Source organism: Osmia bicornis, chromosome 4, assembly GCF_907164935.1.
Source record: "Osmia bicornis bicornis chromosome 4, iOsmBic2.1, whole genome shotgun sequence".
Lineage (NCBI taxonomy): Eukaryota > Metazoa > Arthropoda > Insecta > Hymenoptera > Megachilidae > Osmia > Osmia bicornis.
This window is the reverse complement of record NC_060219.1, coordinates 4,821,358-4,840,603: the sequence shown is the minus strand read 5'-3', so window position 1 is coordinate 4,840,603 and position 19,246 is coordinate 4,821,358. Positions and strand designations below refer to the sequence as shown.

The 19,246-nt window shown below is 34.1% G+C and overlaps 1 protein-coding gene across 6 annotated transcripts in view; it reads right to left on the bottom strand.

Moving 5' to 3' along the window:
- Positions 1–19,246, bottom strand: part of LOC114879736 (calcium/calmodulin-dependent 3',5'-cyclic nucleotide phosphodiesterase 1-like) — a 152,133-nt gene that overhangs the window by 117,038 nt on the left and 15,849 nt on the right. For 3 of the 6 annotated variants that reach the window (XM_029194987.2, XM_029195001.2, XM_029194995.2), the window contains exon 1: positions 232–386. The exons of 2 other annotated variants lie outside the window; for them this stretch is intronic. The gene's annotated coding sequence lies outside the window, so the exon portion shown is untranslated. Of the gene's footprint in view, positions 1–195; positions 387–19,246 lie in introns of those variants that run through there. One more of the 6 variants, XM_029195016.2, reaches the window with a different exon arrangement.

Below are 19,246 nucleotides of genomic sequence, written 5' to 3'. Positions count from 1 at the left end.
TATTTACACGACGGTCGTTTTAGTTTTGATAACCAAAGTAGCTGTTGAATCACCGTTAGACGAATGCACAAGAATGCAGAGGATTAAATCAAGCAAAGCATTCGACGATGCGTGAAAAGAGATAAGCAAATGGAAAGAGAGCACAATTTTGTTGCACAATTCCTAGTGTATCCCTTTCACCAATTAGACACTCACAGTAATTATCCAACGATCGCTAATTAATTGAGATACCTTAAGCACGTTTTAATTATGTACACGATCACATGATCGTTGAATTTGAAACGAATCACTCGGGCGATGTTTCATTCGATTCGGCGGCGTTTGGCGCGGATACGGAAAACGCGAAAGTTGCTCGGCGAAGGAATAGACGACTCCACGTGTCTCGGCTCGCGGTGCGACTCGAAAGCTCAAAAGCTCGCCTTGAAAGCCGCGCAAGCGTGCCGCTGAACAAGTTGGCAAAAGCCAATCCGTGAAAGCCTCTATGCCGTTCCGGCCGGGAATCGAAAGGGAAACGCTTTCAGAACGACTCGTATCAGGAATAATAATTACGCTGGGCGATGTGTACGCTTTAACCCTTTGACTGTCGTACGATCTAACAAAAATTCATCAGGGCTGCTTGAGACGTATCATTATACTCATTAGAAGCGCGTTCGTCATTCATTTATTTATGAATATGTCCAACGCTATATTAGTTTAATAAAACAGAAACAATGCTGAATTAAACAAAATTTACTGAACGACAGGAAAACAGATGGTCAAATTTTGATAGAGTTTCTATTTATTTTTTTTAAATAAAAAAAGTAGGTTGTAGAAATGTAGCTTTTCCTTTTTATTTATTATGGAGAATTGTAGATAGTATTGTATATGGATTTTAAATTTAAATTGATAATGTAACAAAAGAATTGAAAACCACTTTAATGTGGTTTTTATAAGATACTAATACAATTGCGATTGACATTAAGCTTTCAACTGAAAATAAAAGATCTATTAACATTTGTTATATTAATATACTGATCAATTTTCATTGGTTCTATACATGATAGTAAGAAATTGAAAATAATAATAAAATGGTCTGCACTAGGAACCGTGGGTTATTTCCAGAATTCCAGTTGGAATACAGCAAAATCTTAAACATACCGAAATGTAAAAATTTAATGCATGAAATCTGGACCAGTAAAACGATAGTAAATAAAAAACTCAGGGGAAAATCCGAGAAATCAGGCTGTAATATTGAACATCTCAAACATGAAAGACTTTAAGCTGCAGAGAAACATTCACAGAATATAAATTGCTCAGTAACGTTTGAAAATTCTAAATTCAGATTAAAATCGGTCAAATCATTGCTTCTCGATTGAAATAAAAAGCTTTAGCTTACAGTCGCAAAAAGTAAATGGAAAAATCCCTGAACAGATTTTCTCTTTGATTTAAAAGTTAATCGTAATACCACAATGCAGTATGAATTTTGTATTTTATATATATTGTAATTACTTAGTAACTCGATAAATGATGAATGAAGTGTGGTAGAGACAGATTAAATGGTAGGCCGCTTTCCAATATCTCACTATAAATATCATGCAAAAGATACACTTGGGAGATGCAATCAGCGGAAATAATAAGTATACAGTATTATTTTAGTCCACATTTGTTGGAACGAATACAAACAGTCTCTGAAATGCGACGACCGCTTTGTTTGTCAATGACTAAAATTCAACCCGAGCCGTCATGACAAACATGTAAACAATTATACGTTCAAAGCATGATCGTGAACATGAAACAATTCCTCAGGGGTCCATTTAACCTCTACTGGTTTAATGTATACACGCAAGTTCAGTATCGAGCACAGTAAGCTTCCGTAGGAAAAATGGCAATATCAAAACCTCAATATTAAAAATGATTTACTTAAAGAATGTATTTAAATTAACCGCATTAAAGGGTTAATTTTAATTGCTTATGAAATTTTGGAGATCATAAATAATTTAATTTAAAATTTTTCAAACGATACTTCATAGAGATGGGAAAGGATTTTTGAGTACAAAGAAGAGTTTATGGAAAGTAAACTATGGTCTTTATTCTTTGCAAAAGCTGTCTTATGATCGATCAATGATTGAAATGCAAATTCCTGTGTATTTTAGGATAATCAAGGGTTTGACGAAGGGATTATTATAATACCTTCAGCGTCATGGAAACCTTGAAATTCCTATTAAACCTTCAAAGTTAATCCAAGAAATTGCACTAAAACATTCAATCACCAAAATATACAGTTCCATGTACTTTCATTCTTACTTATTTAACGATCAAGAACATCTTTTACGTGCTTCAAAAGATTTATTTTCAGTAGTCGTATGGGACAGATTGTATTGAAAGTGATTTCTGAAGTGCTATTTGATCCAATTCTTTTGGTATTACCAATATAAAGATAAAAGTGGAACATTGAAATCTTACGCGACACGGTGGTAAAATTTTACACCTGGACTGAACGTTAAAATAAGAATCGGCTCCTTCCAATCTCGTTCGATTTGATGGTAGCGTTGATCAGTTATATCTTTTAGATTGGTGTGGTAATAAATATCACCAGATGGAGGGTGCAACCTTCTGCATAGGAAACTGGTAGATCAGTCCGATACGATATTCGTGAATCGAATCGCGATTCAATTTCCATATTTTCTTTTCAATCTTCTTGAGATCTATTTAACGGTTATGTAGGGTAAGGTTGGGATTCTTTGTACATTTTCTGGAATTATACTTGTAAATCTGTGTTAACCTTTGTTAACTTTTGTACATTATCCAAATGTATTTTACACTCGTAGCTCTTGGCTCACCTATTAGCTCAGAAAACAGAGCTAAATAATATTTTACTTTGTTGATATATCTATCAAGTACACTTGTGATCAAATCAGGTTCCCGTCTCTCCCCGTAGACATCTGCGGGAAAATGACAATGATTTTTCGCATTTGAAAAAAACGTTTAGAAAAACGTATAAAAAATTTTAATTTTACGTTATTCCTTTAAATAATAGTATGAAACCATTCCATCCAAATATTGATACATCTAATTTTATTTGAAATATCGTTGGAGTCGTTTTCTATTGATCACAATTGATCCTGCTCAGCGGTTCGAGAGTTAAATTGTGCATCTTTCTGTAACTAATCTGCATTATAAAAATGTAGAAACGAAGCTCGATAACGTATTCAGTAAAATTTCAGTATCATTCGAGCGTTTCTTTCTCTTACTTAGTAATTGTTCAGTGAAGCATCGACGGGACGAGATAATTTGAAATCGATCACAGCCCGATGAAGAGAGAACCTCATTACAATTTGCAATTTAAACCGGCACAATAATTACCGTTCTATGAAGATACGGACCTTATTAATTTTTCTTCGATTCATTATCGAAGGAACATTTATTACTACCTATTCTTAGAAATACTTAGAACGAAAACTGTCGAACCGAAAACTTTAAAGAATCGTGTCGCAACCAGAACACAAATGAAATTAATGACTTTATGAAATAAAAATCTTGGAAATCTTCTTTTGTTAGTAAAATTATCTCCTCATTATTTTCAAGGATTTCTCGTGGACTAAAAATTACAGAATAATAATATTTATGGAATTTGTCGAGAAATAAGCAAAGCTCGAGACAATTCTTGGCGCTGTATCGCTTTGTCATTTGGTGTCCGGATACGCAAAACTCTTTTTAGTACATCAACTGTCGGAAAACACTGCGATACAGTGCTTAACGGATGCGGAAAGTATAGAAGGAAAAGATGCACTTGGTCGAAGCGGTGAATGAAATAACGCGCCGAACAAGCGCCAAGAATTTTATTCATTTCGTTGCACATCCATTATTTCAGAGCCAAGGAAAATGAGCGCACTGCGAATTTGGACTGAAAACTCGAGAAGCTTGAAAGCTTACCTTGAAAATCGTGCGAGTGAATTTATTTAAACTGCGGGTAATATAGTTGGCAAAGAAGCAATTTGCTTTCTCGATAATGTTTAAAAGTCAGACATTTTTAGAGAGTGTGAAAAGATAAGATGATACTGATTTAACATATTGACTACTGTACAGGTCACTGTTTATATATAATCAAATACAGGAAAGGTTCTATTTTGCGAGCTTTTTGTGATGCTTAAAGTTCAGTTTTGTAAAAAAAGGGAAAAGTAGTGTTCTTCCACTTGCCATTTCGTAAGGATGGAAATGTCCACTCAAAAAGGTGGAGATTTCTTCTGAAGGAAGTAGTCCTCTTTCAAACTTTTAAGCATCGATAAAGGGGCGAATGTCAATAACCTTTTCGTACCACAATTCCTGCTCGACCCGAACCGGTATTTTCGAGTTTTCCCACATCTATGATTTCGAGAACTTGACCTGATCTAATATTTTCGGTTTCTCATACATTTTAGCAAAATTTAAAAATTATATATAATTATTAGTGACTGATTCCTTAAAACTTGGATTGTTTTATACAGTTGATACATTTGTCCCTCTGATTGTAAGACAAATTCAGAATTTGATTCTTAAACTTTCGAGTACAATTCAATATCCCTTTATCCCACCTAAGGATCGTTATTTATTGCTTCTTTCAGAAGCTTTCAAGATACCCCGTATCATTATCATGAAGTCATTAATATCCGGTAACAAAGCATCGAAGAAGTTAGCATCTGTTCCTACAATCTTAAAGTCGATGGTATTCACCCTTACAATCGCGTAGCTGGTATTTATCCCCATCGCTTGGATATAAGGTGTCGATATCAGGTCACCCACTTTATGGCTTGTCACTGTGGATATCAACTACTTCTTTTTATCTACGTTCAGTGTCTGTAGTTCGTCGATATCGTATTCACAATCTAACGGGATTGCTACCGGGTATGGCAACTATATGTATAACTGACTATATTCTAATATTTTTTAAAAATATTCAGAGTAAATTTTAATACGTTGACTGCTACAGGAGTTACCAAAAGATGTAGCAGAAACAAGGGTAGGTTTAAACAAGGTTTAAGGGTAGTTACAGGGTAAAATAGAATTAGCAATTGTAGCCACATTAATAGAAGAAAAGGCAGATAAATTTTCAATAGCCTTAGTATCGTAACGAGAATGTAAGATAATAAATTATAGATTAATAATCCATATCCATAAGTAAAGTTTAGATGTGTCTAACTATAACACGTTCGTTTCTACTGTGTCAATCAGCATTTGAATGCAAATGAAACGAATATTTTGCCTAAATACACGGCAACATTTTATCATTTCAGTGAACGGGTAAAATGAGTACAATTACGGAACGTTAATACTTTTTCTGGAAACTTGTTTCGTGGTATTAAAAGTTGAACGAGATTGTATCCAGAAGTGAAGAAATCACGCGATTCCTTTGGAGCTCGTTTCAAACATCCAATCAGCTTTCCATTCTTCCGTGTTCTCGCGAGAAACGTTGTTCGTTTGGATCTCTGATTATTGCACTTGAAACAGTGCAAAACTGACTGGCGGTGTTTATCCCGTTCACGAGCTACTTGCTCGCTGTTCGCCGTATTCCGGCGATACTGAAATTTACTAGCCTGCATGTTTAAGTACCGCGTTTCGTGCGCTGACGGATCGATAGAGGAGAAGATGGAAGATATGCAAAGGGTCGTTCAGACTGAAACCACTGACGGAAGAATACGAGCTTTTGCGTTCTTCGCTCGTGGAAAATTGCAGATTGTACTATACGCACCAAGCTTATGGTGCTGACATACGTAGCAAAGAACAAACCACCTCTGTTAGTCTGCTACTGAATTTTCTTTTATGACTCGATAAAGTTTTACGAGTTCAAAGCTTGCAGTGCTTGCAATTTAAAAAAAAAGTTCCTAATATTTGAATTTATGGCTCCGTTTTCGTGATATTCAAATTCTGGAGCGTAAAAGTTTTTGGACTGGTACCTATCTTGTTGTCCCAGGTCAGTATTTATTAGAGGTGTGTATTTACTTGGACCTGAAAATTTCAGGTACCCGAAACTCAAGTCGGGTCTGCATTGTTCAGGATCAGGTCGGGTTAGGTTCTCGAAATCTGTAGATGTAGGAGAACTCGAAAATATCGGATCGGGTCACGAATTATTTTGGTTAGCTTAAAATTTGTGTCGAAACATAGTTTTCCAAATTTCGGGAATCCAGAGTCGGCCAAATAATTGCCGACACAGGAATTTTTAATAAAATGAATACAAGTATCATATTCAACTATTTACTAATTCCAAAGCTTATATTTTTATCTAGAACAAATACGGCCTTCTTAATTTTGTTGTATCATAAATACAAAGGTTGAACCGATTAAAATAATGATTAATGAATTGACTCTAAATTTGTAAAACAAATTGATTTGATATCGAAAACGTTAATGAAAGCATCTGTGTCATCGTCTCCTGTATTGATTTTTTCCCTGTCTCATTGCTGATTGATATCAGGTCTGACAACAAGATGATCCTCCTTATCTACCTTTTGCGAGCCATTGCTGTTGTTTTAGACATCTCAAGGTTCGACTTCAACATGTCGAGGGTCCTTGTTGTCTGCTTCCACGATCTGAAATTTCTCCACGATACTACATACATTGAGATATATCTAGAAACGGAGCCAAGAGATTCGTAACAGGATTCGCCAACTCTAAATTGCTTTTAAACGAAGATTTATTTTTATTTTACGATGATGATTTGTTTCATAAATTCATTCGAATAATGAAATATTTAATGTTTAACTATAACGCATTAAATTCAGCGATTCAGATTCTATTATAACGTTAAGCATCTAACAATACTATAATTCGTTTTGAATTTATAATAAATACTGTGGAGAGATATATAGAAAATTAAACCACATGTTCATGCATAATTCAGCTAAATATGAATCGATTATTGTGAATCAATACTCGAGTTTAATTTTCCATATTTACTGATTGCTGATCTAAAAACAGTAAAGCAAAATTGATATAATATTTGATTGAAATTAAACTGGAAACAAATGCGCAGATCGATGAAGAATAAATGAAAAATGAAACATAAATACGTAGCTTTGAAACGATCTGGAAAGTTGAAATATTTACGCAACAATATACAAACTTTGTGATTCTGTGCTCGAAACAAAAGTTTTGAAACAACTCCTGTTGGCCATAAAATACCGTACAAAAGAAGATTTCACAGTGATTGCTTTCCCTATCTTTTAACTGCACTTGCTGAAAAGTTTGATACAGTTGCTCTTTTCCAAGTTATCTGGAGAGGGAATAAAACACTCTTTCTGGAGACTTAATTTTCCAAAGGCTAGATGCTCCGTCATTTCCTTCTAACGAATATGAATGCTTTCATTTTTCCTCGTTTTATTCGAAACGTGCGCCGCGCCGGCCTAATAAAGAATTATATCATTCAAAAGAAAATGTTACGCTTGTGGTCGGTATTAAAGGATAAATGTTATGCTAATCATATTATTTAAAAATATTTATCTCGAATGAAAAATATTTTACAATTATTATACAAGTACACTCGCAAACAAAGTAAGCTCTCTCTAAAAATAATGGCGTACAGGGAAAGCAGGAATACTTAGAATCTTAATTTTGATAATATTAATATTAAAAATGATTTAGAAACAGAATAATATAATTCTTAATGATTAAATAATGATTGTGGTGGGAGGCCACAAATCTTTACAGAGTGGTCCGAAATTCACGGTACAAATGGGGTTAGCCTGATTCTATGGCTCAAAATAAGACGAAAATCAAGAATAACGAAATTGCCTGGAAGGCTTCGTTTTCGAGAAAGATATATTGCGGCCCGTTCTCTATATTGGCATTTTCCGTAGGAATGCCTAGAGGGAAAGACGAGCACCTGAGACATCACCTTTTTTCCTGGGGAATCAAAAACATACAAAGTCCTTAGAGAACGAAAAGAACGAAAACAAAAGCTTAATTAAAATGTAATTTTAATTTTATCAATTAGTATATGTACCTTTTTATCTTCATAAAGATAATTATCTTTTTAATTTAATGTGGTGTGTACGAGTACTAATTATGAATTTATTATACGGTGTATTAAGTCTATTTTGCTGATGGCAAACGGAGGAACGAGCAATTATCTGTAATTGCCTCGTTAGCAATTTAGTAGATGAAGTACGGAAACAAAAAGAGTTGAAACCCACTCAAGTATTCATTTGTTTCTGATATTATGAAGTGAATATTAGCATGTACAATGAGTTGCGTTGATTCTGTCGCGTCGTGTGATACTAACACTTATTCACATCGGAGAGTCGATTGGCGAGGGACACGCGAAGGAGGGACGCGTTGGACAAACGATGTGAGTGCCCAAAGAAATGAAAGAAAATGATTCATCTAAAGAATAAAACTATGAATTCTATGTGATACATGATGCAAAAATTATAATTATCTTATTATATAATTATAATTATTTTAAAAATTGCAGATTTCCTTCGTTTCAAGATTTCAAAATCCAAAAATTTTGAGATTGTAAACTTCTAAAATGCAGATTTTGTAAATTCCAAATTTCCAGATTATAAAAATTTCAAAATTTCTAAGAGATCTTACACATCTCAGAAAAATGAATTCTCTTTCTAGTTTCCTGAAATGACAAAGAGAAAAAAGAAACCATAAGTAAACCGTAAATTGTACTTAAAATGGCACAGTACTTCAACGTTTGTATTGTATTTCGTAGTTTCTACACGCAAACAGAAATTTTATTTCCTTAACAAGTACTTTTGCTTCTTGACTTTATTTGAGATGATGAACGTTTTTGTTGTCATCTTTTTGTTTGGTTGCATGAAAAAACTTACCCCAAAAGCGCACGATATTTTGTAGAACGTTGCTCTGATTGAGAATTCAACATGAATAAAACATCGCTTGATACAGCGAAGAAAGGCAAATTTGTCGAAACTTTTCGAGCGGAACTTATTATGTTCGGTAAAAGTTGAAGTGGCTCGGTTCAACGTGGAAACCTAAACCTCGAAAACTTGGAAGTTTGAAACAATCGTTTAAGTAGTTGTTTTGGTAACAGTTCACTCGGTACCTCATATTATTGACAACTTTCCAAAATAAATTTTGCACTTAATAAATAATTTCATCGTATCTTCATTATTAAGTTAATAGAAATTAACAAAATACCAATATATTCTGTAGGGAATAGTTTTTATTATAGAGGTAAATTGAGAAAACAACTTCGTGTTAAAAATAATAAAGGAAATATTTTATTTCACACCCCAGAATTCACCCTTTTTTCTTCGCTCATTTTTCGAACCCAACTACGTCTCAATCTTCCAATATCTTTCTCAGTTCACCCGGTATACTCATTTTCGTGTACCTATATCTATCTTTGCTCATCCGACCCTCGAATTAAATTACACCCCCGAGGTTGAGGGATTTGAAGCCACAAGCAGGATAAAGACCGACCACAACGGGGACGTGGTTTCGTTTCGTTCACTGTCGCTGTCGTTTCGTTCTTTATTCCTTTTTTTCTCATTTTTTTTTGCTTTCTTTCTATCTACGGACACGATAATTTGATGTCGACTGCGAAAACGCTTCGTAGCTAGATACTTTTACGATTTGCCTTTCGGGTTTTGCGTTATGCCGCTCGAGGTGGTTGAAATGTGATCACATATTAGAGTGAAAAAAAAATTTTTAAGCGCAAATGTTTATACTAAAATACAACAGTAGATTATTGTTATATTGCCGCATGGCCGGTTAAAAATGGCATACAAAAATATTTTAACGAAAAAATGAAAGATTTTTACAGAAAAGGGCCTGTAAGGTTAACCTTTAGTTCAATGTGTTAAAAACATTCAAATATGAACAAGTAACTAAAGGCTAAATATTTTTAAGTATACATTATCGTGGACCAATTGTTTTTCAGCACAGTATTTGTGCTTTCGTTCGAACTACTGAATTTGGGTCAAACACAATGGAGTGCATTGTACTCTTAACCCTTCTGTGAGGTATATTGCCGGTCGACGTTGCAATGCGGTAAAATTTCTCGTTCGTTGGTCTGAAGCTTATGTTTAAGAGAACGGAATTTTGAATGGTGAGTTTTATAGAATCGTTCGATCCTGAATAACCATTGAAATTACATTGAGGCATCCGTTTCGTTTTATAGTAAGCTATGTGTGAGCTTTATTGTGGAGAAACGAATAAAGATACGTGTATGTTTGAAAAAGTAGCAAAAGATAGTCAATTTATTTTTTCATTTTCTTTTTTAATTAAACAAAAAATTACAAAGTAGATTTTAAAATTTGGAAGTGAAGAAATAGATATTGGATACATTGGATACATACATTGAATACTGAATACAGCATTTTCTTTATTGAAAATACAAGAGAAATAAATTCAATGGATAATAAAAATGACCAGTGAAGAAAGGAAGAAACATCAGTTGAATTTAACTTATTTATCAAACGGGGTAGAGAATTCTTTATTGTCAATATTCATAAAAAGTATAGTGGATAGTGTCGAAGTAGGATCGCGATCACATCTTTCAGCCTATAAGTCCCTTCTGCTCGTTCACTCGACCAGAAGAGATTTATGTTCAAGATTTCGAAAGAACGGCAGTTCCCAAAGAGGACAGGAAACGCTCTTAATTCATCGCATTATTTGTCGTGAATCCTTTGATATTCGACTGATCCTTCCATTCATGTCATTTATACAAAAAATATAAAGATGTACCCTGAGAACCCTGAAATTTATCCAGAACTATTAAATATGAAAACAGCATCTAGATGGTTAGTGCTTTAAAAGTGAAAGAATGATATGGTTCAGCATTATACTGAAAAATAAAGCGATGTATTTTAAATTTCTTTTCTTTCTGTTTTACATTTCATATTTTACATAAATGTATGAATATTTCACTAAAAATTTTTCTGACGATTGTATTTGGTATAGTAACTCATTGTTTTTTATTGTTTTTTATTGTTAGTACTATTCACAGTTCTTTTCGTTAGAAAATAACAGCTTGAAAAAAAAAGATACTATTTAGGTAATTTATTAAGCAACAAACACGAGTTAATCACTTGATTAGGGCTACTAATTCGGGTCGGGTACTCAAGATATCCGGATATAAAAGAACTTCCAAGTTAATCAATTAACTCATTGTCAATTAAATTCACATATTAATCACAATTTGTAAATTTTATTTTTCTTTGTTGAGATTTTATTATAAATAATTGGTATTTTGAAATGAAAGAAAAAACATAATCCTAGGGATAAAAAATGAAGTATTTGAAACTTCTTTAAGGGAGGAAATATATAGAGCTTTTAATTTAATTATACTTACATTGGAAAGAACATATCTATTATTAGTTTTTTTCACATATAAAATGAATGACCCCGTCTTTAAAATAAACAATTTCATTCTGGTTGATAAATGACTCAGTTAGAAGAACGAAAATGCTTTTCATCCTAAATAAATTAATTCTTTCGGGTCATCCAAGCAGTTCGCGTGTATCTTTAAAATAAATAACTGTGTTATGGTTAACAAACGACCTAGTTAACAGGACAAAAATGCTTATTTCCTTAAATAAATTAATTAAGATGAAAATATATCTCTTGGGTCATCCAATTGGTGCATATTGTGCATGAACGTATATTTCTCTTTCGATTCGGCCACTTGCCAACAGTAGTAACTACGGCAAAGAACATGCCACTGCATTTATTATGCTCGAATAATCTTGCGTTGCTTTTGTTATTTACTGTCGGACTTTGGATCTTGCTGTATTTCCCGCGTGGCCTTCGAATCCATCCCATGTTTCATGCTTTTATTATCGAAACTGGCAGAAGATGAAAAATTGTTGGGCAAGCAGAGACAATTACCTATTTTCTCTTACCTTCGTGCTGTTGGTTGATGTGAACTTTCAGCATCGCAATTAATATTTTTTCATTCTTCTTTATCTTAATTTTGTGATTGTGAAGTAACCGTTTTGGTAAGAAATTGTAAAAAATGATTTATCATAAAGAATCTCAAAATTAATAATTTTGCAACGTTATAAATGTAATTTTTAAAAATAAATTAGGTCTTTTTGAATTAAAGAAAGTTGCAAACTTTTCGCCTTATAATATTAACTACATTTGTATAAATTTAAATTAAAAAAGGGTTGTACTAAAATAAGATGAAAATATACAAAACTAATTTCCTTAAGTTCACACCAATTTTATTGGGGAAAAGCTAATTAATTAGTTATGAAAACGAAACAGACATAAACGAGGCAAAGTTTACTGAAAATTAAGTCGGACGCTCTGAGAGTGTAAACCGGTATCAACCCAATTAATCGTAGTAATTAACTTTTTTAATAGGATTGGAACAAGTCTCGTTGATTAAATTCTAAACGTCGTCGTTCAAAGCTCGACCTTATTTTGCCTCGCGTTCGTTGGAAAAACGCTTTAGGCTCTGCTTAACGCTTCCTGGCGAGGTGCGCTTAAAACCTACTGAAAAAGGTCGATTTTAATGGAACAATGCACAGAACATAACGTACAATGCGTAAATCTACACTTTCGCTGTACACATGTACCCGTTAAGTAATATCTTCGCGTGTAAAAATGATACACGTATGGAATTATAGCAATTGTTTCCAGCAAGTTATTTGTTCAAAATAAGTTACAATTTTGCACTGCTATGGAAGCTATTTTTAGAAATCTTGAGATTCTGACAATCTTCAGTAACACAATTACTTGGAAGTATTTTTATAAATCCAGTATTAACCCTTTTCCTACCACAGGTGACTATAGTCGCTCGTTGCGAAATCTTCCTTACATACCACCAGCGACTAAAGTCGCTAGCCACGAAATCTTTCTTACATACCACGAGCGACTAAAGTCGCCCGCCACGAAATCTTCCTCGCTTATCCGTGAATAGTCTTGTGGCACGGCAGCCGGTTTTGCAAGAGCGGTCAGGCGGTCAAACTTGTAGTAGCAAAAGGATTTACTAGGGATATGCGGATTCCTGAGAGTCACGGGTATTCTAAGATCGGGTCGGAAAAGCTAAGTGAGATAGAGTGGAATCGCGAGTTCGCTCGATCTCGCTTGATCCTAAAGGAGGCTATAGCTCCCCCTTTAAATTTTTTTTAACTTCAATTTCATTTAGAATAAATTTTAATTTTAGGACCAGGCTTATCAGCCAAAGAGTCCCCCGAAGGATTAATAGTTCTGGGCCCCAGAAATCTTAATCTGATCTTGCTGTTATAATTCTGGACTAATTATAATAATTGCAAAAGCTTTCAGTCTAAAAAACATCATTGTTTTTGTCAACAAAATTTTTATGATCAAAATTATCATCAAATTTGTTATTCCTCGAAGGAGACCGTTGAACCATAACCCAATGCTGTTGAAACTAAGTAGCTTTAGTAGCTGCAAAAAGTGAACCGAACATTCGATATTTCATCTTTAATATCTCCCTGTGCACTGCTTCTTTGTTCTTAGCAGTCGTTACAGTGGAACCTCTTATCACCATTTTCTTTAACAAGCTCGTTTTACGCTCCATTTACCCATTGACCCTGCTGCCTTTCTTCTTCTGCTTTTATCTCTTATCAGCTACAACCCAACAGGGACAAATGTGTCAATCTATATTAATCCACCATGAAATTTCTATGTAAATGCCTTGCTTAGCGTTGAAGTGTGGTATTTTTAACAAATCGTCGATTATATATGGAAATTACTTGAACTTTCATGAGAGTTCATCACCCATATTATAAGAAATGTTCTTATTCAATTAATTCAAAATACTCTTACGAGATACTTCGAATTATAAATAATGGAAATATAAAAATATTGTGATAGGTAAAATTTATTCTTATCATTCATAATACATTGTGTATTTGTATCATCGAATTTATAATGTTCTATTGACTGTCAGAAGGAGAATCGATCATCCACATCGCAATCACATTATTGGTTATCAGTCATAAAATAAAACTTGTAAACTAAAGTACTTATGCATGAAAAGGAGGTCACGCGTCGTAGAGATCTGTAAATCTTCGAGGTTGCGTTCCTAATATTTACTAGCTCGAGAAATGTTTCCGTTCACGTAAAATGTTAGCTATTCGTAACACCGCAACGTGATGCATTCTGGAAATGGCTGCCGGTACATTTGACCCGAGATTCGCAAACAAACCAATATGGATGTCCTTGTCACCTCTTGGCAAATACGTGAGACACACCCATGAACGATAATCCTGCTGCAAGTTAGCATAGTTTGATATTATGTGTGTATAGGCAATTAGTGTGATGTAACTACCGTAGACACGTGCATGGAGGAACGGTTTACGTTCAACGTGATATGTAGGTACACGGTAAAATTTGTTCCACATTTACATAAGGAAATATCGATCTTTGGAAAATTCGTAAAATTCGTAAAATTCGTAGGAAATAAATTTGACATTCTATAGAACTATGCGAAAACCTGAAGATTTCGGGTAGCCGATACTCGAGTCAAACTTGCACAGTTCAGGTCGGATCGGATCGGATCGATTCGGGTCTGGTCGAATTTCTGAAAGTATCTTATAACACTATTGGCACTTGGCGCGGTCCTAGGTGTCGACTATAAATTCTAAGTATTGGGTTCTTTTGACCCATTTTATGACAGGCGTTTCGGCACATGACTGAGGAGGCCCTAGTGTAATACAAAAGTCTCAGAGCCTTCCTGAAAGGGTGGCCGCTGAGGAGCTCTAGTGAGTAATAATCTTAGACTTCCCGCCGCCTTTCACCTTCGGGGTAGTGGGTGTCTATAAAGATTTTTGCACATTAAAACAAAAAGGGTTTTCGAAAGTATAGATACGCAGAAACTTGTCGCACACCTCTACTGTTTTGGAAAAATGGATTATAGATTAAGATTTGTAATCGAGAGATACAATTTTGAAAAATTCGTTTCGAAGATATCGTATTTATTCTTAATTAATCTTATATCATATTTTAAACAGTTTAAACTTTTTATAACCGAATTAGCTTTCTTTAAGAATTTGTGATTTCGTTTACACTATCAAGATCACTATTTTTATCCAATATTTATTAGAGCGTAAAAAAAAACACAAACGAAAACCTTCCTTAAGATAGAATTATTGAAGGTTCAAGGGGATATAGACTGACTTGTTCCTCCTTTGTGTACGTACATGGCTAGATATTTCTCGAGTAGTGACAGGAACGCTCTCAAGAATCTGATTATTGCAGCCTTGATGTTCGCCAAGGTTTAATCGAGAACTCGAGGCGAATACTTGAAAACTTTAGCCCGTAAATGAGATCCATCGTTGATCGCCGATGTGGCTTTTATTAAATTTTCTGACCGACCATTAGCACCTTTGAATTTCCCTTTTAATACGTTTTCTTTTTGTTTACAATTCTTTAAGATTATCGTATTAAAAATTAAAAAGAGTATTTTCACTTGCACGTTTATTTAAATACCTTTACAAAATTATTTAATTCAATATATAGTTTGATGTTCAGTAATTAATCAATTTTTAATATACCGCATCAGCACACATAAGTGTTTTCTAGTAATTAGAGTTTCTGTAGATCTTACTGTGCATATGTTTTTCCACTGTGGTAATTAACGTGTTAAATAAGAGAGTAAGTAGAAACGGTATGGAGATAGTCAGGCATCCAACAGCTGATAATTTACCGACCTAAACTACTGACGACAGTTTCGAACCAGAGGAACTATGGAAGGAATACTGGCGCCAGCTAGGTAGCCAACGAAGGAAACTTAAAGAAAATTATTGATTTTTCCTGACGAAGGAACAATTTTCTGACCAAAGATAACAGAGGTACAAGGTCTTATCGGTTTACGATAAGGACTTGACAACCTCTTCTTTTTTAAAAACATTATGGAAAACGATATTTTACGCTATGTGTATAGGAGCCGATATATTTCCTTGCTGGTGCATTTTCTTTCGTTTAAAAAAGAATATAAAACATAATAGTAATTTATGATAGCCGTATAAAAGAAAAGTAATAGATATATTACAAAATGAAAAGGTTGTATTGTAGAAGATTACATTTACAAAATTATATCATCTATAAAAAATACTAACTTATGTGCTAATCCAAGGTAATTTTCCTCAAGGAAAATAATGACCCCCTCCCCTGTCTTCCCTGGATTCTTGGGTTTCGGGGTTTCCTTTCCAGCCTTCCCGGGCGGCTTCGGCGGGTTCCCGGGTACCCAGATTCTATGTGCTTCCCGGAGATCTCCCCCTTTTCGGGGTCTTGTCCCTCCATGGGGGCGGTCTCGAGGAAAATGAAAATGTACGGAGTTAACGATCCCAGGAACATTTGCACAATAAAAAAAACCACTCACATAATTCAGAAACCGGAGACCACAAAAACAGAAATGTATTAATATCTGAAACACCATATGTATCGATGATTGCATCGAATATTAAATTCTAACAAGTTAGTGTGATCGTTGACGACAGAGTTTTCTGGAATTCGTATTGTCTCTTTTCGGAAAATTTGGCTCGCGTTTGTTCCGGATAAATTTATACCCCGTTCGGAAGTTTGATAGTGGATTCTAACACACGAAAGTGGAACTAATATTTCATAGGGCGCTATACGCACTTTTCGAAGCTTTCATCGTTGAAAGCAATATTAACCGTAATTAGACTGTCCTCCTGTTATTTCGTTACGTAAAAGTAAGTTGCTTGTAACCACGAATGCTGAAGAGGTATTGAACTAGCTTTGATTGGGAATTTGGTTCACGTTAACCGACGGTTTACGTTAGGTAGCACAGAGAACCTATTATGGAGAAATAATGGAACATTGAGTGTGCGACTAATATTCCATTATCTGTGTACTTGCTCGTGTAACAAACAGGTTCTGTTGAACTTGCAAGGAATTATCTTTTGTTGCAGAATGCTAAACAATACACGGACCTTTACACGTACGATCCTTGTATTAAATTTGAATGTAATTAAATTGCTTTTCTAATGAGAGATCCCGGCTAACCTGAACTTATTGATTCACATGAAGCATTATGGGACTGAACAACTACTTATAGACACGAATAACGACGTAATTTATTTTTGAATTATGTTCACCTTTCTCTTAATTTCATTAACAATGTCAAGCTTGTAAATTTCAGAACATTAGAACTTCAGAATTTTCGAATCTTTGAATTTTTGAACCTTGGTACCTTAGAATTTTGAAATTTAAAAATTGGCGACTTTTCAAACCTCAGGATCTTAGAATTTTAGAATGTGAGACCAGTCCACATTTTTGTGGAGGCCTGGTCTACCCATTCTCTACCTAGTTATGACAGTGAAAAAAAATTTGGAGTATCATTAATATTATATTAATTTCGTAAGGTTAGAAGTGGAACCTATAAATTAGAAAATGAAAGAATGGAAATTTGAATAATCACAATTATATTATACTGTACCACATACATCCATTTTTACTATAGCATTTAACGTGTAAATTGTAGAATAAGTAAATATACAACATTCTATGTAACGTTGAAATTACAAAATTTGATCACGATGGTACGTAGTTAAACCTATAATAAGGAAGGCATCCCGAGTGATCAATCAAGTAGAACAGATCGACGGATGGGCGGACACACTGGGTAAGACAATGCATGGTCTACCCGGATAGGTAGAACGGATCGATATTCGATTAGTCAAGTAGAACAAGCAATTGTGGACGTGTAGAACATCAAATTCGATCATACAATTTGCAATTGGAAGATCTGAAAATTATTTTGAAAACGAACAAGTGAACTCATGAATATTTAATTTTTGGTTTATACCAAATTTGAAAGACATCTGTATTTGGTTAATTATATCGTAAGTATTTTGTTTAAACAACATTTGTAATTAAATGCAGCAAATTTTATGATTATGTTTAAATTCATTTTAAAAATTAAACCTTCACGAGGAAATCAAATTATAATACATCACGGTCTATTAGTTAATATGTTATTAACATTCAATTAATATTGAATGATTTTAATCATTATTTTGAAATCCTAATGAATATTGATATACAGCCACCTACGCAATATTTATTTTCTTTTATTAAGATCTTTTTACTTAAATTTATCAATTTTTAAAGAAAAATTTATGGAGAAAGTACAAAGATTTGCGTGAATAACAGTGAGTTAAACGCCGGGACCAGAATATAAAATTTTTAAACGCTTCTTTACCTTACTTTAAAGCAGCGATTACTTGAATATTCCTTTAGTAAGATCTCGGAGCAATTAACGGACTCTGAAGAGACATTTAGTCAAAGTTCAAACCATACACTTTTCAGAGTATCTTCTATTGAATCTTGAAGCAATTAATATTTTCTCAAAGCGTCTTTAACCAAATCTCAATATTGAATCAGTTCTTAATTGTACCTCAGAAGATTTCCTTTTCCAAACGATATGTAAAGATCAACCATGCTTAACCTGTTCGTAGCCACAAAGGTCATGTTTGAGGATGACTTTGATTCTTGTGAATTCTTTTCTACAATCACTTAATATAACACTGAAATTTTATCAGTATCTAGGTACACTAAGCACTTGCTAATACCCTGTTAGAACTCGTATACTCGACTTTCTCGATAGTACTCTGCTTTTCAGAAGCGTTTGAATCCAAAGACCGAAACGTAGGGAATTATCCAGCGCTTGTAGTAATTCAAAATAGTAACCTGAAATACTGTATTTAAAAAATGAATCTCTAATATTTTTAATGATTCTTATCATCGTGTGTCGTTTTAGAGATAACTGTTTCTGCTATGACAGTAAACGTATACGCTTTGAAAGTCGACGGAACTTTATAAAATTGGAGTATCGCGATAAAGAAAACAATTTCTTTTGCGCGAAAATCGATATATTGAAAAGTCATCTTCAGGTGAAGTTGTTTTCAAAGAGCTACAAAGGGAATAGAAAGTTGAATGCAAACGTCTGTACTTGGATAGATCTAGGTCCTTTGTTAAAAAAATATCCGTGTTTATACATATACAAGAATGCAGCTTTGATTCGTGAAATGTTATACCATGTTAGAGTGCAACGTAGATGCATACAGTCCTAAAAATACTGCACTATGAACAATGTAGATAATTTTGATACAAAGGTATGCGAAGAACTGGAGGACAGAATAGTGTAAGAAGAGGAGCAGTAACCCAGATTCGTAGGTAACAGTTACACGTGCTGAAGCGAAGCTCATTTGAAATTCATAGCAGCGACCGCAGCTGAATAGTATCGGAAGTCTCGTTATCGCTAAAATCACTCGCCTCTTTTATCCGATACAGTAATCGTTTTAGTAAATTCTTTGAATTT